General features: G+C 33.5%; 1 protein-coding gene across 3 annotated transcripts in view; it reads left to right on the top strand.

The window, feature by feature from the left end:
• FBXW7 (F-box and WD repeat domain containing 7) overlaps positions 1-25,820 on the top strand; it is a 228,522-nt gene that overhangs the window by 53,402 nt on the left and 149,300 nt on the right. The window contains exon 1 of one of the 3 annotated variants that reach the window (XM_032855517.1): positions 15,359-15,376. The exons of the other annotated variants lie outside the window; for them this stretch is intronic. The gene's annotated coding sequence lies outside the window, so the exon portion shown is untranslated. Of the gene's footprint in view, positions 1-15,358; positions 15,377-25,820 lie in introns of those variants that run through there. 3 annotated transcript variants of the gene reach the window in all.

Raw genomic sequence — 25,820 nt, forward strand, 5'->3', positions numbered from 1 at the left:
AGATTTTATACATTTAAGTTTGTTCCTAAATATTTTTATCTTTTTTGTTGCTTTTGTAAATACTGTTTTCTTTTCAGTTAAATAAGCAATTTGGGTTTTTTCCTTTATTTAATAGAGAGGTAAACTTACATTATCTTGATATGATGTGTGTTTTTCTAATTGATGTGTTGTATTTACTGCTGTTTTATTCCTCTCACACTTGGGCTGTTTCTCTATTCTTTGATAATTATTTTCTTAATTAAGTAAGATTGGTATTTTTGTTGTAATGGCTAAATTTAAGCAATGGACTTAGACTGCTGGTAGTTGGTTTGTCTGTATTAAATGAATATCCTTGGACATTCACATATTACCTGTTTAAGACCTGTGATTCTTCTCTGTTTTTTTTTTTTTTTAATCACCCTTTATTTCACATTTTAAATATTCCATTATAATTTAGTGAGAGAGTATAATATTTAAATATCATTCTTCTGTCCTTGTCCATGCCTTTGTGTTAGTAATATATTTAAATTTTTTTCTTCCAAATTTTTATTTAAGTTCTAGTTAGTTAATATATAGTGTAGTATTGGTTTTGGGAATAGAATTTAGTGATTTATCTTACCTGTAGAGCCCAGTGCTAATCACAAGTGCCCTCCTTAATACCCATCACTTATTTGGCCCATCCCCCTACCCACCGCCCCTTCAGCAGCCCTGTTAGTTCTCTATAGTGAAGAGTCTCTTATGGTTTGCCTCCCTCTCTGTTTTTATCATAATACATCTAAAATTAAATGTATTCAGTATTTACCCCATTGTTTAGTAAAGTTTTTGCCTAAGTTTCCTCTTTTTTTGATGTGATGAAATTCATTCTTCTCTAGATTGCTTATAATGGGCTCTGCATAATATTCCTGAGTTCTTGCATGTTTAAATCTGTTTCTTTAATAGCCTTGATAAAAAAGGACACCTGACTGGATATGAAATCCTTGGTTTACACTTTGCTTCTTGGATTTCTTTCTGTCCTTTTTTTTTTTTCTTTTTAAGATTTGTTAGTGAGAGGGAGAGTGTGAGAGCACAAGTGTGGGGAGTAGCAGAGGGAGTGGGAGAGAATCCCGAGCACACTCCCTCCTGAGGTTGGAGCCCTTTGCTGGGCGGGATCTCACCGCACTGAGTTTAGGACCTGAGCCAAAATCAAGAGTCAAACCCCCAACCAACTGAGCCATCCAGGTGCCCTGCTTCCTTGGATTTCTTAATAAAGATGATACAATGTTGATTCACTTTGAATGTAAGGTTATCCTATATTGTCTTTTGAAAGTTTTAGTTTTGATTTTCATGTATTGGTAAAACATAACACCTTGAAAGTTTTATCTGAACTAGGTTAATTTTACCTTACTTTTTAAGTGGATGATTAATTGTCCCCGAATCATTCATTAAATAATCATTTTTCTCACTTATTTTAAACATAAAATATGATGTTTATACAAAACATAAATTTGTTACGTATCAAATTTCTATATATACACAGATTTGAATTGGTCTCTGTGTTCTGTTACATTGGCCTCTTTGACCTAATATTGTAGTTTTCACCAATAGAGATATATAGTAAATCTTCATAACTGGTTGGTAAGCTTCCTTTCTTTTATACTAAAATTTTCTGCTAATGTAAGTCCCATATAAACTTCGAGAGAATTATTTGGTCTTGTTTTTAGCTGTGAACTAAAGCAGTAGCAGCAATTATTTATATTTCCTGAAATAAAGGATTAACCTAACATTTTATCACCTACTTTGTGCATGTATTACCTTATTTAATCTTAAGCAATTGTAACATGGGTATTACTCTGTTTTACTTTGAAGAAACTAAAACTTAGAAAAGTTAAATAATTTTATTCCATAAATATTGAGTGCCTACTATATGTACTACTCTCATGTGCTAGAGCTGGAGTGATAAATAAAACTGGTACTAGGGCACCTGGGTGGCTTAGTTGATTTAGCAACTGCCTTTAGCTTAGGTCATGATCCCAGGGTTCTGGGATCAATTCCTGCACCTGGCTCCCTCTCCCTCTGCCTGCCACTTCCCCTGCTTGTGCTCTCTGTCAAATAAATAAATAAAATCTTAACAACAACAACAAACCACTGGTACTAATATAAAGATTTTTTTTCTAATACAGAGATTTTTAAAAAGACGTAATGATCCTTGATAGATGTAAGATGTAGAATTGCTTGGTTATTTTGTTTGTTACATGTATTTTAAATGGTTAAGAAACATACTAACTAGAATTTGCAAGATAGACAAAAGGTTTCAAGTCCCCTGCATAATTGATTCTCCTGTCTACAAAAATATTTTAATTCATATCTACTTACTTCATAGTTTCTTGGCATATAATTTTTGTTCCTACACTATATATTTCAATCATGAATACATGACACATGATTGTTCCTTTTTATATACTTAACAAAATTCTATGTGTTATTGAATTGGGTGTGCCTATTATAAAGCGGATCTTTTTAAGATAACCACATGACTGCATTTTGGTAAATGGTTTATTAAAAGTGAACCTTTTTGGGTGGACCTTAGTGATCCTGCACAATGGAAGGCATCTATATTAAGATAATGTTTGTTTATGTAGCCTTGTTTAGAGAAAAATGATCTCTTGCTAACTTTGCCATGAAATCATATGTGATGGCCTACTGTGGGGCTGGGGAGTTTCTGCTGATAACATAATATGTTCTACTAGAGCTCATCTATTCTAAGAAAAAGACTTAAAGGAGGATGATGATAAGCTTGGACTACATACACGGATTTCTCTTTTGTGAAGTAATTCATTTATACTTGAAAGCTTGATTATGTAATTCGGGTTATTTGCTGTAATAAATGCTTATTTGCTGTTTCTTTTTAAAAGCGGTAGGCAAGACCTGAATGTTAATTGAATATTTTCCACGTGGAAGTAATTGAAGATGGGAGATGTGGGAGTCTCCACTCCACTCAGAACTTTTTCAATACAGGGATGTCCAGCCAAGTTTTGTTTTTTTCTGGCCATATTTTCAAGTATTTACATTTGGAAAACTTTCCAGTCACCTAATAGGGTTCATTCAGTTGGAAAGTTTAGAATTTGCTATATATTTTCTTAAATACATAAACTTATGCCAAGATTATGTATATTAGTGTATATTATTTCTCCTCAGTGCTAAGTAATTTGTTAGAATCAGGTTTTGGCACCAGAGGAAATCTTTGTTTCCAAATTTTACTCATTTGAAGGATTATTCTTAAAATAGAAGATAGGGGTCTTGATGTTCAAAACTCTTGTAAAATCGCCATTAAAGATGAATTAAATGATAGGTTTAAAAGATCATTGCTACAATTCATTCAGTTATGAATGGAAATTACATAATTATTTAATAGTTACCACAAATGTCCATTGTGGTCATATTTAATATTTATATTTAAAGGAAGGCCAAACACTACTTTTAGTTCCTAGTTTAAAAGCTATTATTTTGACAGATTTTGTTAAAAGAACTACATATATATAAAACACATCTATATATGTTTGTATGTATTTACTTCATGCCATTATGAACTTATATTTTCTGTCATTATGAAATTAACATTAAAGAAACAATATACCTTATGACTTAGTATCATTTGATTTTACTTCTAACCTTGCTCTTAATTGTTTCCTTAATTTCAAAAAGAATTTGTGTGGTCCTACCTTTATACCTGATTTAAATAGGAAATTTAATATTTGGCTGCTCAAACTAAAGTATTTGTCAGTTGGGGTATATATTACTGTCTATTTTGTTTATATTGCCTTGTTCTTGATTTTGTAAGGTCTTGCTTTTTAGGTATTCTTCTTTAGTGTTTGGTGGTGTGGTCTAGTCTGGTCTGGCCTGTATGTAGGGAGCATGGTGTACCCACAGGGTAAACACTTTGTCAACCAGACTTAAAGAGGTGGAGAAGAGAAACATTGAACTAACTGTACTTATCATGATGAGCACTGAGTAATGTATAGAACTGTTGGATCGCTATGTTGTACAACTGAAGCTAATATAACACTCTATGTCAGCTATACTTACAAAAAAGACTTCTGAATCCCGAAAAAAAAAAGTGTTAAGCAATTTAACTATTAGGTAATCAGAAGATTATTTTTATAGTAGAATGAATTCACAAATAATACAAAGTTGAATGCAAAATGTGTGTTAATTTTTAACGTAAGACAGGCATTCCAAGTATTTTGGCTTTCATGTAGACGACACTCTCTCTCTCTCTCTCTCTCTCTATCTATCTATCTATATCTATGGTCTGTACTCTGTCATAGGTTAGATGGAACTGAGAATAGGGTGAGATGAGAGAGTTATATGTTGATTACTTTAACCTTTGGTGCTATTTTGGTAGGGACACTAAACTGGAATGTTGTGAGAAGTATTGTTTTAAGGTATTTACGCTTGATTCTTCAGGTGACTTTAGATACCTTTCTGGTGTCTAGGATCCCTACCTAGGAAATTAATTTGACAGAATCTGCTTATCACGTATAAGGCCTCTTTATGGGTTGGTAGTTTAATATCTAGAGGCTCTTGATGGTATACCCCTTTGTCTTTTCTCTATATCTGTAGAATTTTGATTTTGGGTCTTTGTTTCAATCTTTTTGGTGTTTGTTGTCATTATTGTTTAATTTTGTTAACTACATTCGCATTTTCTTTCTTTATATTCAGTTGGGCCTTATATTTTTCTTTGCATAAATCTTGTGTCATGAGGTAATTTGTATCAGAGCATTTAATAATTAAACAAATTAACTATTGTGAGTGGATTTATTTTATATGAATAGTGCATCATGAGTAAATTATATTGCAGTTGACTTCCTTTTTGTGGTGCTTTTACAGTGTTGCCAGTATTTTTATTTGTCCTCTGCCATATGTATAGATAAGTAATAACAAAAAAGGGTGCTCTTTTCCATATTCTGTAAATGGCACTTTGCATTTGAACTGCAAAAAGGAGGGCATCCTTGTTTTATTTCTCTTTTAAAGATGGTTCTTTAAAGATGGTTCTTATTTTTTCTTTAATGGCAATCTTGATTTTTTTTGTTTCACGTACTTGATATTTATCATTTTAAGAAAAACTTCCATATTTGTTTTAGAAATTTATGTAGGGTACATGTTAGAATCCATTCACAAAACCGTAAACTATAAAATATGTGGGAATAAATTTAATAAGAAAGAAATAGGATTTGTATGAAGGAAATAACATTTTATTCTAGGGTCAAATAAATGAAGAGACCTACAGTTTTTCAGAATGAATAGCTTAGAGTTGTAAAATACAGACTTTTTCAAAGTTTTATCCATCAGACTAATGCAGTTCCATCAAAATCACAACTTATTTTTTCTTTTTGAAGAGTGGGGGGAAACTTGACAACTTGATTCTCAAATATATAGAGTATATGAATGATAATATCCAATAGAAGTTTTAAAATGAAAAATCTGACAGGTCTTTTATGATAATTGCTTGCTATACTATAAAGCTGTAGTAATTAGAACATTGATAGTGATGCAGGAAGAGCCAGAAAGTCTCCAAGTAAATGAAAAATAAGAAAATTATACACACACACAAAGCACACAGTTTTGTTTTTTGTTTTTTATAAAAAAGTATTGAAATGTGATGAAACTGTATATTTGAAAAGGAAACAGAATTGAGTCCATTAAAATGGAGTAGACTTCTCTAAGAAATATTATAACAAGATCAGACCAGTATAGTAGAAAATATTTGTAACTTGTAGCAAAGTTTTAACAAAGAATGCTTGTAAATATAAAACCTTAAATTGAAAAAATAATTTATGAGTTGGGAGTGATAAGGAGAGGGATAAAGGAAAAGGGAAGCCTTATTTAGGGAAGAAAGAAGTTAACACATTTTGAAGCAGTGTTAGAACTAGAAAATTATACTGAAAACCCCAGTGAAACAATTTAGGACAGATAAAACAGTGAGTGCCAAAACCTTTGGGGAAGGACTGCTGGAAACAGGATATAGACCTAATACCAAGTTATTACCCCATGTATCACTTACTGTCACAAAGGGGAAAATGTGACTTTACAGATAGGAAGATCTGTAAGCCGCCACTTGAACCAAGTGGTTCAAATAGAGGATATATTTCTTGCTGTGATCTATAACACAGAATTATTTACTACCTTTGGAGTCTTCTGTATCCAGTCACGTCCCCATATCCCATGAGTTGTCAAAATCTTTTATTAGTTGTAAGAGTTTTTCTGTAGCCTTTGTCTGCATTTTCTATGTAGATAGTCATGCATACAAATAAAGACCGTTTTTCATTTCTTAATTTCCGGTTTGTATGCCTTTAGTCTTACTTTTTTCCTGACTGCACTTGCTAGGACTTCCAGTAAAGATGCTGACTAGAACAAACCTCTTTGCCTTGTTCTTGGTCTTTTATTAGTTGTTTATTGTCAAATATAGAATTAGCTGTACGTTTATTTAGAAGGTCTTTCATAGTTGAAGGAAATTCCCTTTTATGCCTACTTTGCTTTATTTTTGTTCTTTTTAATGAGAAACGGATGCTGGATTTGTCTAGTGCCTCTTTTTTAGCGATTAAAATGATCATGTGTGTTTTCTTGCTTACTTCATTAATATAATCTAATTCCTTGTTTGATTTTCAAATATTGAACCAGCTTTATAGTCTTGACATCAACCCTACTTGCTTATGAGCTTTTATTAATTTTTGTATTGCTAGGTTGAATTTGCTTATTTTGTTGAGGATTTTTGTATCCTCATGAAGGATGTTGTTTCTGTGTTTTTTTTTGAGGATTTCTCTATCCTTCATGAAAGATGTTTCTGTTGTTTTCTTACACTATCTTTGTCTTGCTTTGGTATTTTGAATTGGAAAGTATTGCCTCCTGTTTTCTAGAGCAAATTGTGTTTAATTGACATTATTTTTCCTACATGTTTTGTAGCATTTGTTATGAAACCATCAGAGCATTTTTGGTAGAATTTTAACTACAAATTTATTTAATATATACCAGAAAATTCAGGATACTTTTTCTTTAATGAGTTGTGGCAGTTTTTCTCTTTCAGGATGAAATGATCCATTTCATCTTAGTTGCTGAATTTGTAGACATTAATTTGTATTCCTTAGTTATTGTAAGTATCCTGGAATTCTTTTTTTTTTTTTTTAAAGATTTTATTTATTTATTTGATAGAGATCACAAGTGGGCAGAGAGGCAGGCAGAGAGAGATGAGGAAGCAGGCTCCCCGCTGAGCAGAGAGCCTGATGTGGGGCTGGATGCCAGCACACTGAGATCATGACGAGAGCTGAAGGCAGAGGCTTAACACACTGAGCCACCCAGGCGCGCCTATTCTGTAATTATTCTTTTTATGTCTCAAGTCTATAATGAGATCCTCATGTTGATAATTTGTATTATCTTTCTCCTTTTTTTCCTTGATTAGTCTAGATTGAGATTTGTTAATTTTATTGGACTTTTTAAAGAACCAGCTTTTGTATCCATTTATTTTTCTCTGTTTTTCTGTTTTTATTTCCATTGCTATCCATTGATTTCTGCTCTTTATCATTAGCTTCCTACTGCTTACTTTGAGTTTATCTTGCTCTTCTTTGTCCATTTTCTTAAGGTGGAATCTTATCAATTTAAAACTTTTATTCTTTTTCATTTCTAATATAGGCATTTAATGCTATAAATTTCCTTCTAAGCACTACACTTTACATACTATTATTGATATGTTGTATTTTTATTTTATTTTGAAGCCACATGTCATAAGAATTACACTGTAAAAGTTGGGAATTTACAGAAACTGTGAGGAATTTAGAAATGCTTTTAAGGTTTGTGGGAATGTTGAAGAAAATGGTTGGAGCTTAACTTTATAAAGGTATATCTGTGTAGTGAAAAGGATTATAAAAATGCAGATAAGTTATATCAAAACTTATATTTTGTAGTGTTGTAATGGGTGGGCCAAATCAGATATCTCAAAGGTACCAGGAATTTACTTTTTAGATTATGATAGTGTCATCAGAATGTTGAAGGATTCCTGTCAAACTCTTTGAGGTATTATATAGGTGTTGCTTTGCAGTTTTGAAGCAATCAGGCAAGATGCTTGAGAGGATAAATACTAAGTTCTGTGCCTTCTTTGTTCAGGAAATAGAAATGCAACACGAGACTTTTAAAGTACAAATTTACATCTTTTGTAAAAAATGTGATGGTGTGAAGTTTTTTGAAGACATTTAAAGGCTATCTAGGATTCACTTCTCTATAAGGTAGAGGTAGACTATTGATTTGCACTGGGTTGATTTGTGAAATATTGTAATTAGGCCCAATTGAATGGGTGTGGGGTAATTGGAGAAATGATTTGTAATGCTTTGTTCCAGGTAGTTCTAGATCTGATGTCTAACTACTTAACAACTCTTGACTAGCTGCGGCACTGCTTTTTAAATATTTGTCACTAGTGTAGCTCCAGCTTTTCCACCAACAAAATTAAAATAGAAAACAATAAAAAATAACAGTATCCTAGGGAAATATATCATTAGCACTATTTAAAGATGCTAGATTTTCAAATATGAATATTTACGTGGTTATAGTACATGAGCATTCTTTTTAAAATTTATTGCTGAGTGAATAGTGTGTAGTTACTGAATTCATCCTGCATCTTTTATTTTAGGGAGAGACTGTTCTACTTACATCTGTATCCTTTCTGGAATCTTTTGTGTTACCAGAAATCATGAAGTTAGTTAATTTTTCTAATAAACCCATTTCTAGTTCTGCAAGTTCTGTAGATGTTGGATGGGATCTGTTGGTTCTCAGTTTCGAGGTGAACGTATCTGTGATTCTTGTCTTTCTCCTAGTATTTATCTTGTTTTGTTGAGAGGTGTGACTTCTGGAGAGAGCTCCCTTATATTCACTAAGTTGATCTTTCTCTCTTAGGAAGAGAAAGAGAAAGAGGAACCTTTTCCCCGCCTCTTTTAGTTCTAAGGTTCCTCTCAAATTAACAGTTTTATTCATATCAAAAGTTTCTCAAAGTGGTAATGGTTAGTTTTACAGTATTCTTGGTGACTGACCTGGTGAATACCATTTAGAAAGCTAAGTACCTGGATTAGAAGAAGCAGGTGTCTGGCTTGGGGCTGGGTAAATGGTTAGACTGATGTAAAAAAAATCAGTTTTGTAAAAAGATTCCGTGTGCACCTTATGTCTCAGAACTGTACCTGCATGGCCAGCTACCTTCTAGTAGAAACCTGATGATAATTTCTGATTGATTGGAGGCTCGGAGGAGTCTACTAGGCCAGGCTCTTAGGGAATAAAATAACGCAAGACTGAGGAAGGTTATTATAGGGTTTTGAGGAGTCGTCTAAAGTTAAGTTTGTCCAAAGGAAGCTCTGCCTCTGGGAATTGTTCAAGGAACTGAATTTTTGGAGCCTGTACCATTCTATTCCTCTGAACATTGTCTTAAAGACTCACACAACAACAGCAAAAATGCAGCTGCTCAAAACAAATAGGTTGTTGTGACTGATAAAGTGGGTTTCCATCAAGATGAAAGTTTTCAAATTTGATCAAATAATGATATTTAAAGAGAGGAATAGAATTTGGTTAGATTAAGTTAATTAGGTAATACAGTGGAGAAATGGATGAGAGATAGGACTGTTAATATTTTGAATAAGAAAGGTATCATTGTAAATTTCAACCTAAAAATTTTTAGCTGTGTAGAAATATTTTTTTGCAAGTCTTTTCTTCAAAATGTTATTGGCTTTAAAATTTTTAGAAGTTATTTATGAAAAAATCTAAAAATAACTCCACATTTTATTTTTTATTTTAATTAATTTATTTTCTTTAAGTAAGCTCTGTGTCCAACATGGGGCTTGAACTTACAACCCCAATATCAAGAGTTGCATGGTCTACCAACTGAGCCAGCTGCTGTCCCCCCAATTTTTTATTTTTAATTGAAGTATAGCTGACATATATTAGTTTTAGGTGTACAAGATCACAATTTGACAATTATATGTTATGAGATGTTTGCCATGATAAATGTGGTTACCGTCTTTTACCATACAAAATCTATTACAGTATTACTGACTGTATTCCCTCTGCTGTTCTTTCCATCTCTTTGACTTATTTTATAACTGGAAGCTTGTACTTCTTAATCCACTTTATCTATGTCACACTCCCCCTCCCGCACCCCCTGGCAACCACCAGTTTGTTCTCTGTACTTATGAATCTCTTTGTGTTTTGTTGTTTCATTTGTTTTGTTTTTTAGATTCCACATAAAAGGAGGATCATATGGTATATGTCTTTCTCTGTCTGACTTATTTCAGAGAGCATAATACCTTCTAGGTCCACTCATGTTGCAAAGAGCAATATTTTATTCTTTTTTATGGTTGAGTAATATTCTTGTGTGTGTGTGTGTCCACACGACATCTTCTTTATCCATTCATCCTTCCATGGACACTTAGATTGCTTCCATGTCTTGACCATTGTACATAATACTGCAATAAACGTAAGGGTGTATGTATCTTTTTGAATTAGTGTTTTTTGTATTTGTTGAGTATATACCCAGAGGTGGAATTGCTGGATCGTATGTTAGTTGTATTTTTTAACTTTTTGAGGAATCTTCACAGTGTTTTCCATAGTGGTTTCATCAGTTTACATTTCCACCAACAGTGCACCAGGGTTCCCTTTTCTCTACGTCCTTGTGAACACTTGTTTTTTCTTATCTTTTTGATATTTGCTTGCCATTCTCATCTGTGTGAGGTGATAATCTCATTGCCATTTTGATTTGCATTTCCCTGAGGATGAATGGTACTGAACACCTTTTCATGTGTTTGTTGGCCATCTGTATGTCTTCTTTGGAAAAATGTCTATTTCGGTCTTCTGCCCAGTTGTTGTTACTGTTGTTGTTGTTGTTATTTTCTTTTTTTTAAATGGGGGAGGGACAAAGGGAGAGAGTGGAAGGATTTTAAGCAGGCTCCACACCCAGTATGTGAGCTCTATGTGGGGCTTGATCTCAGAACACTGAGGTCACAACCTGAGCTGAAATCAAGAGTTGGATGCTTAACCCACTGAGTCACCCAGGCACCCCCTCTGACCATTTAAAAAAATTGGATTATTTGTTTTTTGGTGTTTAGTTATATGAGTTCTTTGTATATTTTGGGTATTAACCTTTTATCTCATATGTCATTTGCAAATATCTCTTCCATTCAGTAGATTACCTTTCTATTTTGTTTATGGTTTCTTTCACTGCAAAAGCTTTTTAGTTTGATACAGTTCTAATTGTTCATTTTGCTTTTGTTTCCCCTGCCTGGGGAGACATATCCAAAAAAATGTTGCTTAGACCAAAGTCTAAAAGTTTACTGCCAATGTTTTCTTTTAGGAGTTTTATGGTTTCAGATCTTACATTTAGGTTTAGGTCTTTAATCCATTTATGGATTTAAAATAAATAATTTAAAATAAATTATGAATTTATTTTTGTGTATAGCATAAGAAAGTGGTCCAGTTTTATTCTTTTGCATGTAGCTGTCCAATTTTCTCAACACCATTTAATGAAGAGACTGTCTTTCCCCACTGTATATTCTTGCCTCCTTTGTTAAAAGTCTTAAGGTTTTCAAAGCAACAGGGCCACGTAGTAGTTTGCCTTAAAGTTTTCATGAATGCTTGGCTTGATCATTGGATTACTTTTGAACATCAATTTCTGAGTTAGCTATTAATACTTTTAATATATGTACAAAATTACACATTTGTAAACCTAACTTGAACCCCTGTAGAACAGACATTAGCAAGATTTTATGTAAAATTTTCTCTAGTATTAATAGAAAATTATAAGGAATTCCTTGCTGGTAAAATTTATGTTTATACTGAAACTATTCTCAAAACTTGTTAATACAAAATGACTGGACAAATTTTCCTTATATAGTCAGTAGAAATAAATTCAAATATACTGTTAAGAAATTCACATTTTAAAATTAGTACTGACCATTAAGATGATGACCTGAAGTTATTTTACTGTGAAGTAATTTTTCATCTATTTTTTAAAAATAAACTTTTAAGGGGCACTTGGGTGGCTCAGTTGGTTATATGTCTCACTCTTGGTTTCGGCTCAGGTCATGATTTAGTGTTGTGAGAGTGAGCCTGCATCGGACTGCTTGAGATTCTCTCTCTCCCTCTGTCCCTGCTCGTGTGTGTGCACTCTAAAATAAATAAGTCATTCTTAAAAAAATAAGAATAAGCTTTTAAAATAATTGAAGTATAATTTACATACAGAAAAGTGTAGATTAACTTTTCTATATTGATAAACTTTTACAAAATGAACACACCTTTGTAGCTGTATCATAGATCAAGATATCAGCTTCTCTGAAGCCTCCCTGTGTCTTGTCCCAATCAAATAACCCCTTTACCCCAAAGTTAACTACTATTCTGACTTTGTGATCAGAGATTAGTTTGTCTTAGTTTTGAATTTGTTAAATTAAAAAAAAAAATATATATATATATATATATATATATACACATACCCCCACATGTGGCTTGTTTCACACAGCATGATGTTTGTGAGCTGTATCTTGTTTTGTGTATGATGTTAGTTTTCTTATTTTTACTGAGGTTCAGAATTTCATGAATATGTACATAGTACATTTATTTACCCCCTTTGGCAGTGTACGGTTTGGGTTATATAGAGTTTTGGGCTCTTTAGCTAAAGCTGCTGTGACAAACTGTTTATAGCTTTTTGTGCACTATGTACACACTGTGTACCCAGGTGTGGTATTACTTAGTCATTGGCTATTGGTAATTTTCACCTTTGGTAGATACTTTCAACTAGTTTTCCATATTGGTTATATTAATTTACATTTCTCCTGGCAGTGTATGAGAATACCAGTGGCCGTACTTCTCACTCACACTTGGTATTGTCTGGTTTGTAGATAAACATTACTCTTTTTGATTGGTAATAGTTTCGTGCTCTCTTCGGCAGCATATATACTAAGATTGGTAATAGTTTCTTATTGTGTTATCTGTATTACAATATTACAATATTGACAACCTTTTCAATATGCTTACTGGGTTTTAAAGTTTTTTTGTGTATGTGTGTATGAAGTTTTGTTTGGTCTTTAGCCTATTTTTAAAACTTGGTTTGTCTTGTTCTTGATGACTTAAAGTTATTTTTCTAAAATAATGTTTTGTTCATGAGTCCTGTGTTGGATATGTGCATTGCAAATATTTTTTCCTGCTCTGTAGCTTGCATTTTCACTTTTTTAAGCATATAACTTTCAAATTTTTAATGAAGTCCCATTTCTTGTGTTGATCTTCATGTCTTGTTTAAGAAATCTTTTCCTGGGGCGCCTGGGTGGCTCAGTGGGTTAAGCCTCTGCCTTCAGCTCAGGTCATGATCTCAGGATCCTGGGATCGAGCCTCTCATCAGGCTCTCTGCTCAGCGGGAAGCCTGCTTCCCCCTCTCTGCCTGCCTCTCTGCTTACTTGTGATGTCTGTCAAGTGAATAAATAAAATCTTAACAAAAAAGAAAGAAAGAAAGAAATCTTTTCCTACCTCAAAGTCATGATATTTTCCTGTCATCTCATAGAACAAGCTTTATTGTTTCAACCTTCATTTTTAGGTCTCTAATACACTTTTTCTTCTTCCTTTTTCCAAGGCCTTTGCATGGATAAAGATGTATTTTAATAGTAGTAGTGATAGAAAGTCTATTGGTATGGCTTACTCATATAAGAAAACATTTCTATTTTATTTTTACATGTAGTATTGTAAATTCTGATAGGATACCATTTTCTGTTAGTAAGATACATGATTTGTATTCTGGTAATTTTTTAAAAGGAATTTAAAAACACTTTCCCTGACTCTTAAAGAGGCAGTCTAAGTTTATATTATATATCTAAATATATTTTAAAGGTTTTATTTATTTGAGAGAGAAAGCAAGAATGTGAGCACGAGCAGTGGGTGAGGGGCAGAGGGAAAGGGACAGGCAGACTCCCCATCAGGCATGGAGCTGATGCAAGGCTCGGTTTCAGGACCCTGGGATCGTGACGTTGAAGGCAGACACTTAACTGACTGAGCCAGCCAGGTGCCCCTAGTTTTATGTAATACTATGTCTTGTTCTCCCCCCCCGCCCCCCAAAGTAGGCTCCACACTTAATGTGGGGCTTGAACTTGCAACTGTGAAATCAAGAGTTGCATTCTCCACCAACTGAGCCAGGTAGGTGCTCCAGTTTTATTTAGTTTTTGAAGAGTCATAGTACCATGCCTTAAAGACATTGGTTTGTGCAAAGGCGGCTACTATATCTCTGAGTAGGCAACTTAATTTCTACAAGGCTTGTTTTTTTTTAATCTGTAAAATGGGGAGTAAATGAGGTTATTAAAGAAAAATGTGTTTTAAGTTTTTCAAGTCCTGAGCAATGTGCCTGGCAAGCAATAATAGCTCTATAATATTTAGTGCTTTTTTTCTCAAATTTTTGAACTTTGTTTGAAGGCTATTTGACTTGACACTTGACCGAAAGGGTATATACTATATTTAGTATATTACAAATAACTTTTGTAAATAGTAAAATTACTTTATATATTTGCTTTTATTATGGATAAAATATTTTAATTTTTTTCTACTAACCTTAGGTTGATTTTAAAATGCTTCTTAAGTTAATTAAAAAAAATAGAATGAGGGGAGCCTGGATAGCTAAGTTGGTTAAACATCTGCCTTTGGTTCAGGTCATCCCAGGGTTCTGGGATCAAATCCCACATTGGGCTTCTTGCTCAGCAAGGGAGCCTGCTTCTCCCTCTGCCTGCCACTCCTTCCATTGTGCTTGCGCATGTGCTCTCTCTCTCTGACCAAGAAATAAATGAAATCTTTAAAAAATAAAGAATGAATACTTCGTAAAGAATTTTTCCACTTCAGTGACTAGTACTTTAACTCTGTAGTTAGATTGTTTAGGTGCTACTTACAAGGTGGTAACTACAGATACTAGAATGTAGTATATAACATTTTATGTTAATAGGAAGAATTTAACATACGAGTACTTCTCTGAGACATTGTTAGTTTGCTGTTGTCATGGTCTATAATTTTTAAAATGTGATTTGTTATAGAGCTCATTCTTTGTAGTCTAGTCAACTCTACCAATATCTTGATACTTCATTAGCTTTTCTATGTATTACATATGAAATTTAAATTATTTGTAAGATTAAGAAAAAATGTTTTATATTTATCATGTGCCAAAGTTTCAGCATGTGATTTGTTTTTAAGTGTTGTAGAAAAACCAAGTTATTCTCATATAAGTTGGATTCTTAGTTATATTTTACAAAGTAGGGGTAACTTCTGAAGTGGAAAAACTATTTCTTCTTCTTCTTCTTTTTCTTCTTTTTTTTTTTTTCTTATTTAGGTAGTCTCAACCAGCAGGGGGATTTTCAAAGGGCTATCTAAGTATTAGGTAAGTACATACTCTCAGTGTTAAATATTTTACATGTTATTTAAGTTTGCATGTATGTTACTTTAATGTCGTTTACAAGAGCCTGTGTAAATTACAAATATAATTCATATTTCTTTTAATTTTTACCTGGTACTGGAATTTCTTTAAACTTTTTCTGATCCCCTTCTGATTCTTTGTACACATTGTATTTAGAAAATTCTTTCTGTGTGCAATCTAAGTATTAAAAGACTTAAAAAGAAAGTAGTAGTTTTAGTGGGCAGGAATGCTAATAATTTGGTAAATGAAACAGAATTATCCTCATGTAAGATTTTTGTAGCAGTTTTCTATTAGCTGTTAATAGTAGTACAAATTTCTTTAGCCATCCATTACTTGATTCCTCCTTACATTAAGTCCTGTTCACCACAGTAAGTCAACATGAAGACCAGTACTCTGGTAAGGCCCTAAGATACTTTCTATTTGTGTTCCTCCGTTTTCTTTGTGATAACATCATATGAAGAATTTCATAAACTTATGCTTTCATTAGATAAAGCTTTTACTTTTAAATTTTGACTGGAAAGTAGACAGTTAATCCTAGAATGTGTTTTACTTTAACTACATTGTATTTTAGACTGTGGTGACTGTACAGATTAATAGTTAATAGGATAGATTGAAAAATTATTAAATATACTTCAGCAATGTGAAACATTGGTTTATCAAGTGCCATAGTTTTTTAATTGTTTTAATGTAGTTAGTGAAATATTAAGGATGAATACATTTATTTGATTAGCTAATGGAAGTTTCATACATACATGAAGAAATATTTAATAATGAACATTGATTTCTTTTATTACACTTTTTGATGCGTTTGTAAAAATAAATATTTAACCAAATAGTGTTTCTAAAGTTTTGTAATAATCACAGTTGATGTTTAAATATTGAACAATTATAACTATTCAGCTTACTGTATATCTATAATAAATGTAACATTTTAAGAAGCAAATGATGTGAAAAAAATCTCAAATTTTACTGTCTTAAAACATGGTAACTGATTTCTGGAGATATATTAATTTTTTATACATAATTTTTTCCCCCCATTGATGCATATATTTGAATTAATTTGAGGGAAGCAGTCATCTTTGCATTGTACATGCTTATATTATATATCTCAATTTTACTAAAAAGAATTTGCTTTATTGGAATGCACTTTACATACCAGAAAATTCATCCCGAAGTGTACAATTTAATGGTTTTTAGTATATTCAGAGATGTACAACTGTTACTACCATCTAATTTTAGGATACTTCCATCCACCCTTTTATCCACTAGCAGTCACTCCCTAATTCCTTTTAAACAAATTTCCCTTTAAACAAAATTCCCTGATCTTCCCCACCCCCTGCCTTGCCTCCAGGCAACCACCAATATATTTTCGGTTTCTATGGATTTGCCTATTCTGGGCATTTCATATATATGGAAGCATGTATTGTTTGTCCTTTTGTGTCTGGCTGCTTTCACTTAACAAGGTTCACCCATGTTGTAGCCTGTATCATTCATTTTTATGGAAAAACATTCCATTATATACCACATTTTGTGTATCCATTGATCAGTTGATGGGTTGTATCTACTTTTTGGCTATTAGGAATGCTTCTGCAGTGAACATTTTTCTTAAGTTTTTGTGTGGGTGTATGTTTTTCTTTTAGATATATGCTTATAGGCATGGAATTGCAGGGTAATGTGATACCTCTCTGCTTAACTCTGAGGATCTGTCAAAGTGGATGCACTATTTTATAATCCCACCAACAGGAGATGAGGGTTCCAGTTTATCCACCTCTTGGCAGACTCTTGTTATTGTTAGGCTTTTTTGTGTTTTAGTTATCCTAATGCGTGTAAAGTGGTATTTCATTGTGGTTTTGATTTTCATTTCTATAATGACTAAAGATGAACATTACTTCATGTGCTTACTGACCATTTATGTATGTTCTTTGGAGAAGTGTTTGTTCAAATCTTTTGCCCATTTTTTAATTGGGTTATCTTTATATTGTTGAATTGTAAGCGTTCTTTATATATGCTGAAGACTGTTCCCTTATGAGATACATGATTTGTAACTACTTCCTCCCATTATGTGGATTGTCTATTCACTTTATTTCTGATGTCTTTTGAAGCAAAGAAGTTCTTAACTTTGATGATGTTCAGTCATCTATATTTGTTGTTTGTTGTTGTTGCTTGCGCTTTTGGTGTCATATTGCAAATGTATTTTTAAAAAAGATTTTAGTTATTTATTTGAGAGGGAGAGAATGAGAGAGAGAGAGAGAGAGCATGAGCAGAGTAAAGGGCAGAGAGAGAAGCAGACTCTCCGTTGAGCAGGGAGCCAGATATGGGGCTCCATCCCAGGACTCCGGGATCATGACCTGAGCTGAAGGCAGACGCTTAACCTACTGAGCCATCCAGGCACCCCACAAATGTATTTTTAAATTAGTGTAAATCTGTGACAAAATTTTAATTATCGCAGGACTGTGAAGTATTGGCATTTCTTATGATTGACAGTCAAAGCCCAAAGGAAGCAATAGCTTTTATTTGTGCTTCAATTCCTTATCTAGTTTTTTAAAGCAAAATGTTTTATTTTGATTACATGGGTTACTGTGAAAATGTTAGCTGTGTGTGATATATTCATTGATATTAGTCTTGTGAATTCATGTTTAGTTTTTTGGCTTGGGTAATACTTTAGTTTATCATGGCACTTAATGTGTATTTGATGTCAAAGCTTAATAAACCATTGCCTTTTAGGTTAACAGTATTATCAGAGTTCTTTTTATCTTTTCTGTGAAGAGAGAATAGATTTTGAGAATCTTACTGATTTTAGTCTTGTGCAGGGTATTTGCAGGCAGTAATATTTTGATATATGTGTAAACTTACATGTGAAATATGTATATTTTTCCCCTCTGCTTTACTTAAATATGTGTCTTCTTGATTTTTTTAAAATTTTATTTATTTATTTGACAGAGATCACAAGTAGGCAGAGAGGCAGGCAGAGAGAGAGGGGGAAGCAGGCTCCCAGGACCCTGGGATCATGACCCGAGCTGAAGGCAGAGGCTTTAACCCACTGAGCCACCCAGGCACCCCTGTCTTCTTGATTTTTATGGGACATTTTTAGTTCCTTATTTTTTATCATTGTGCAGCTTTTATCAATTGAAGGCATATTTCAGAATGAATTGTTCTATAGTCTTGTCTAATGTAGGTTTATAGAGAAATGTCATTTAACAATGGAATATCACCACTCTTAGTAGCCTTGGTTTTCTGTGTAAGGACAAGGGATTGTAATATGCTGTAATAAATATATTTTTATTAGGGAAATTTACTTTAGTTTTTATTATTCATATTATCTAATACTTTTGTATTAACTTCAGATAATTTAAAGTCTATTTTTATTAAATTTTATAGAGCTAAGGTTATTGATATTCATCTTTATATTTGTTTTTAAATCATTTTAAACCATTTGTTAACAATCAAGTGTCCATTGGATGGGTAATATTCTTCATGTTGATATTTTTATGGTTTTTGTTCTACCATCCATGGACATTTTGCAATGGAAAAGGAAATAAAAACTGACATATCTCATTCATGATGGTGTTATATTTTCTGTTGTAATAAAAAATGAAAAGATTTAGTTGAAAGTTACTTCCTTCTATTGTATATGTTGAATGTAATTAAGATGATTTTGATAACATATTTATGGCTGAATTAAGGTAAAATGGTTTTTGTGCAGTATATTTTCCTTCTCTTATGCTATATGCTTACTAACATAAAAGGATATATATTCTCTCAGTATTTATATTTGAATTGGGGATTTAATATTAGTAGAGACCCCTTTCTCTTACAAGAGTAAGGATTACCCTTTAGTTAAACCACTAATTTGTCACTAAAGTCAGTGGGGGCTGCTTCATGTTATTGGTAGCAGATTCTCAGCCCATGTCTTAGAGTTTGCTATTCTACTGATGTAATTCATAATACATCTTGGGTAGGGTTGTATGGATAGAATTAAATTATTCTTTATCAGAAGCATCTTTCACTACTTACTAATACTACTGAGGAAAGCTGAAGTGGACTTGGATTATTCTAAATGGCAGGTTATTTTTGTACAAATTTCTGAAAACCATTATATAGTAGTATTTGACTCCCTTTTCTCCCAGTACAATTTATTTAGTAACATTATACAAGGAAGTTTTCCTAAAAGCTTTTTCCTTTGGAATTTACCTCTTTTTAAATGAAAAATTTGATCCAGAGTAACCCACCTTTAATTGTCATTTCAATTTTATTCTTATGAATACAAGGTTTCCATTCTCCTGACTTTTCTTCACAAATTTATTTCCCAGTCTATTAACTGAAATAATTACAACCATTCATTTCTTTTGTTTTGTTCCCTGTTCATGGACTACCTTGATTTGCTAGAGCTCTACCCTATTACTGTGTTTGCAGCTTTCTAGTATAAATCAATACTTTTCCCCTAGCTTTAGCCTCAGTGCTTTCTGGTAATCCTTTTCTCATTTTGATCTTCTGTTTCATTTTACGTATTAGTTATTTGGAACCTTTCCACTGTCCTCAAAAGACAAGTCGTATTTCTGTTTTCCTCATTCTTTTTTCATTTCATATTTTATACTTTCTTTCCTCAGTGTGTCTTTATTCAGAGAACACGATGTTTTCATTTATTTCAAAGGCTAACATCTATATTCTTAATTTTATCCCTTCTTTCTTTCACTTGAACCTTGCTGTTTTCTGTTTCTCTCTTTACTTTGTTCCATGCTGGGTTCTCTGTCTTATAATCACTTATACTTTTTCCCTCTCCTTCCCATTATCACTGAGCTTATTTGATTCATATTGACTCTAGGTGTCCAGTTTATCAATTTTTTTTCAACTACCTTCTGCAGTTCTACTGTTGTTTCTACTAGCATTCTGTTTCCTCAAGTAAAAGTAATCTTCTTTTCTTACCTCACCAGGTAGATAGACATTAGTTAGGCTGACGTTAAAATAAAATGCTTCAGTTCGAGCACCTGGGTGTCTCAGTAGGTTAAGCATCTGCCTTTGGCTCAGGTCCTGATCCCAGGGTCCTGGGATCTAGCCCTGTATCATCAGGTTCCCCGCTCGGTGGGAAGCCTGTTTCTCCCTTTCCTCCCTGCTTTTGCTCTCTGTTGCTCTCTCTCTCTGTCTCTCTCTCAAGTAAATAAATAAAATCTTTCAAAAAGTGCTTCATATTATCCCCAAGTTAAGGCAGTTGCAGTTGCTAAATCTGTAATCTATCCTACTCCTTTTCAGCATTTGGTATTTTGCTTCTTTTTAACATTTCTCTTCTCCTTTGTCTTCTGTAATACTGTACTTTATGGTTTTTCTGTGATGTCTCCGACTACATTATTATTATGTTTTTTGTTACTGCTTCTTTCTTTTATATACCTCTTAAGTATAAACTGGGTTGAAGCTTTGCTCCTTGCTCCTCTGTATTACATATCCTTGCTAGGAGATGGTCTCTGTTTTTATTATATAAATTATCACAGATTTGTAATGACTCACAAAGGCCATGTATTTCTTCATTACCTGTTTTGCCTCAGTTATTATGTCCTCAGCACCCCAAAATTATTTCTCATACTGAAAAATTTGCCTTGAAAATGTTTGATATATGGTTAGAGCTTAGTAAATGCTTTTTGAATTAGTGAATGAGCTCATTATCCGAGTGTCCCAGTCTGTTTTTTTTTTAATATAATGATTTTAACTATTCACCTATTCTCATGTCACAGAGCCTATAACATCTTTGACCAGTTCTTTTTCTTTTCTTTTTTTTTTTTTAAATATTTTATTTATTTATTTGACAGAGATCACAAGTAGGCAGAGAGTCAGGCAGAGAGAGAGAGAGGAGGAAGCAGGCTCCCCGCTGAGCAGAGAGCCCCATGCAGGGCTCAATCCCAGGACCCTGAGATCATGACCTGAGCTGAAGGCAGAGGCTTTAACCCACTGAGCCACCCAGGTGCCCCCTTTGACCAGTTCTTGTCTACACTTGTTAACATTAATGATTATATATATATTTTCAATTATTATATTTTTACCTTAAGCTTAACTAATGAGGTAGATGATATTCTCATTTGTAGATGGTAGAAATAGGGATCACAGAGATTGTAATTTGATTATGGTTTCACAGATTGTGTTGGAGTTGAAAATTAAAATTAGGCTTCTGATTACACGTTTTCTGGTTTTCACAGAAAACATTGTTTCTAATGATAAAAGCAGTATGATGGATGAGAAATTACTGTCTGTGTAGTATGTGAGTTAAGGGAAAAAAGACTAGAAGAAGGTAGGAGTACTTCAAATTCTTACATGATGAGATGAAGGTTCTAATTTTGTGGTAGGAAAGAAAATCAAGGATGTGAGAAGTTTTTCACTAAACATTGATAGAATTTTGAGATTCTGACATCTGGTTATGATGCAGTAATACCAGTGAAGTAGTTGAGTGAATCATCCTTCAGATAACAGTTATAAAATCTGGGTAAAATATTGAAAGAAAAACTTCCAACTGTTTGAAAGCAGCAGAAAATGACCAAAAAGAGGCAGAAGCCGGATAAGCCTGCAACTGCACTGTGTAGCTTTCCTGGCTTTGGGTGCATCCCAGCCTCTTGCAGTTCAGTGGCAGAGGATAGAAATTAGGGCTAGCCAAGCTATATACTGGAGTATACTGAGGGGAATTCTAGAAGCAAGAGAACCATCGAACAGGTAAAAACTGATGGAATTTTTCACTAGTCCACTGGCATTGCAAGCAGTTCTAAAGGAGGCTCATTAGTTTGAGGGAAGTGGCACCAGATTACAAGGGCCATCTACAGTAAGGAGTCAACATAAAAAAAGGTGAATATGTAGGTAGTTATAAAAACTGTACACACTTTTATTAATTAATTACCTATGATTAAAGCAAAAACTATGTATTGTTCTGTTTAAAACATATATGAAAATAATAGCCCAAAGTTGGGGTATTTTTGGCTTAATTTATATTTCTCTGATGTTAATATTGAGCATCTTTTTGTGTGTTGGCAATTTGAGAGTCTTCTTTGGTGTCTTCTCACGATTTTGAGAATTGACCCATTATATAATATTCAGGATAGCATGTCATAATAAGACATTATGACAAATTGACATTAATATTTAATACTCAGGCTTATGAATGTGGTTTATCTTTTATTTAGGTTATCTTTTCATTGTTTTTGGTAATATATGGCAGTTTTTATTTTTTTAAAGTGATAAGAAATACTGAACTCTATACTAATTAAGCAATCATTCCTCATTTGCCCCTCACCCAGGCCCTGGTAATATCTAATCTACTTTCTGCCTACATGACTTGGTCTGTTCTAGACATTTCATGTAAGAGGAATCATCCAGTGTTTGTCGTTTCGTGTCTGGCTTTTCACTTGGCATAAAGCTTTCAAAGTTCATCTGTGTTGTAGCATGTATCAGAATTTAATTTCTTTTTATGGCTGGATGATAGTCCACATTTTGTTTATTTAAACAAAATGTTTAAGTTGTTGTTTCCCCCTTTTGGGGGAAATGTTTTAATGATTGTTTCCCCCTTTTGACTTTTGTGAATAATGCTGCAATGAACATTGGTGTACACGTATCCAAGTCCTCTTTTCCATTCTTCTGGGTATGTATGTAGAAATGGAATTAGTGGATCGTGTGGTAGAATTCTATGTTTAGCTTTTTGAGAAACTGCCGGACTGTTCTCCAGAGTGGCTTCACCACTGTGTTTTACAACCACTAGTTTACAGGGGTTTCAGTTTCTTTATATCCTCACCAATGCTTGTTATTTCCTGTTTATAGTACCTTTTGGGGTTAGATTTCTTAGGATTTTCTACTTAAACAATCATATGAACAGAAACAGTTTTACCTCTTTTTGATCTTTTTGTTTTTCTTTCTCTTACCTTTTTATGTTAAATTTCTTATTTTATGTTAAATAATTTATGTTAAATTATAATTAGGAGTATAAATAATGAGAACAGACATTATTGCCATGTTTCCAAACTTAGGGAGACAACATTTCACTCTTAAATCTGTTACTAGCCATAGGACTTTCATAGATACACTCATCTGGTTGAGGAAGTTCTTTACTGAGTGGTTTTGTTTCTTTTCTTAATTGTTAATGGTATTTGATTTTGTCACTGGCTGCCCTACATTTATTGCCATGAATATTTAGTTCTTTTTCTTTTAAGCTATCACTCTGAGTTACGCTGAGTGTTTTTCATGTTAATTCTACATTCTTAGGTAAACTCTGCTTTGTTAGGTCACATTGTTTTTTTTTTAATTTTTTAATTTTTTTATAAACATATAATGTATTATTAGCCCCAGGGGTACAGGTCTGTGAATCGCCAGGTCTACACACTTCACAGCACTCACCATAGCACATACCCTCCCCAATGTCCATAACCCCACCACCCTCTTCCTTTACCCCTCCCCCGGCCACCCTCAGTTTGTTTTGTGACATTAAGAGTCTCTTTTGGTTTATCCCCCTCCCAATTCCATCTTGTTTCATTTATTCTTTTCCTACCCCCTTAACCCCCCTCCCTGTTGCATCTCCACTTCCTCATATCAGGGAGATCATATGATACTTGTTTTTCTCTGATTGACTTATTTCGCTAAGCATAATACCCTCTAGTTCCATCCACGTCGTTGCAAATGGCAAGATTTCATTTATTTTGATGGCTTCATAGTATTCCATTGTCTATATATACCACATCTTCTTTATCCATTCATCTATTGATGGACATCTAGGTTCTTTCCATAGTTTGGCTATTGTGGACATTGCTGCTACAAACACTCTGGTGCACATGCCCCTTCGGATCACTACGTTTGTATCTTTAGGGTAAATACCAAGTAGTGCAATTGCTGGGTCATAAGGTAGCTCTATTTTCAACTTTTTGAGGAACCTCCATGCTGTTTTCCAGAGTGGTTGCACCAGCTTGCATTCCCACCAACAGTGTAGGAGGGTTCCCCTTTCTGCACATCCTCGCCAGCATCTGTCATTTCCTGACTTGTTAATTTTAGCCATTCTGACTGGTGTGAGGTGATATCTCATTGTGGTTTTGATTTTGTATCTCCCTGATGCCCAGTGATGTGGAGCACTTTTTCATCTGTCTGTTGGCCATCTGGATGTCTTCTTTGCATAAATGTCTGTTCATGTCCTCTGCCCATTTCTTGATTGGATTATTTGTCCTTTGGGTGTTGAGTTTGCTAAGTTCTTTATAGATTTTGGATACTAGCCCTTTATCTGATAGTCATTTGTAAATACCTTCTCCCATTCTGTCAGTTGTCTTTTGGTTTTGTTAACTCTTTCCTTTGCTGTGCAAAAGCTTTTGATCTTGATGAAGTCCCAATAGTTCATTTTTGCCCTTGCTTCCCTTGCCTTTGGCGTTGTTCCTAGTAAGAAGTTGATGTGGCTGAGGTCGAAGAGGTTGCTGCCTGTGTTCTGCTCAAGGATTTTGATGGATTCTTTTCTCACATTGAGGTCCTTCATCCATTTTGAGTCTATTTTCGTGTGTGATGTAAGGAAATGGTCCAATTTCATCTTTCTGCATGTGGCTGTCCAATTTTCCCAACACCATTTGTTGAAGAGGCTGTCTTTTTTCCATTGGACATTCTTTCCTGCTTTGTCGAAGATTAGTTGACCACAGAGTTGAGGGTCTATTTCTGGGCTCTCTATACTGTTCCATTGATCTATGTGTCTGTTTTTGTGCCAGTACTGTTTTTATATATTTATACACATTGTTTTTATATATCACTGGATTCGATTTGCTAAAATTTTGTCAAAGCTGAAAGTGTCATCTTTTCCTCTGTTTTGTATAATACTGGCCTATGTTTGTATGCCAGACATAAAGTTTATATAAAACTTGGCATATGGTTTTCTTAAATATTTGGTAGATTTCACTAGTGAAAATTTTCTTGAAGGAAGGTTTTGGATTTGCTAATTCAATGTTTTCCTTTGGTAGTATTGTTATTTTGCATTTTTCACAATACTTTTCTGTTTCATTTATTTTGTTGAATTTCTTGGCACAAAGTTGTTCATAAGATGCTCTTAGTTTTTTTTTTAATGCCTGTAGGATTGGTGGTGATATTAACTCTTTGATTTTTGATGCTAACAATTTATTTTCTTCTTTTTGCTGGGTGCTAAGTCATTTCTTTATATTTGCAAAGAACCAACTCTTGGAGATAATTATTTTCTCTCTCATTTGCTTTCTGTTTAATTGATTCTCATTTTTTATTTCCTTCTAACTTTTGATTTAATATCTCTTCCTTTTAGCTTCTTAAATTGAGAAGCTTATATTTCACTCTTGTCTTCTAGAATTAGTGGCTAAAGCCATAGATTTCCGTTTTTATACCTCTTTAGCTGCATCTCAGGAATGTTGAGATGTTACATTTTCATATCATTCGGTTTAAAAATATATCCTTA

Source organism: Lontra canadensis, unplaced genomic scaffold (assembly GCF_010015895.1).
Source record: "Lontra canadensis isolate GAN:19392208 unplaced genomic scaffold, GSC_riverotter_1.0 scaffold10, whole genome shotgun sequence".
Lineage (NCBI taxonomy): Eukaryota > Metazoa > Chordata > Mammalia > Carnivora > Mustelidae > Lontra > Lontra canadensis.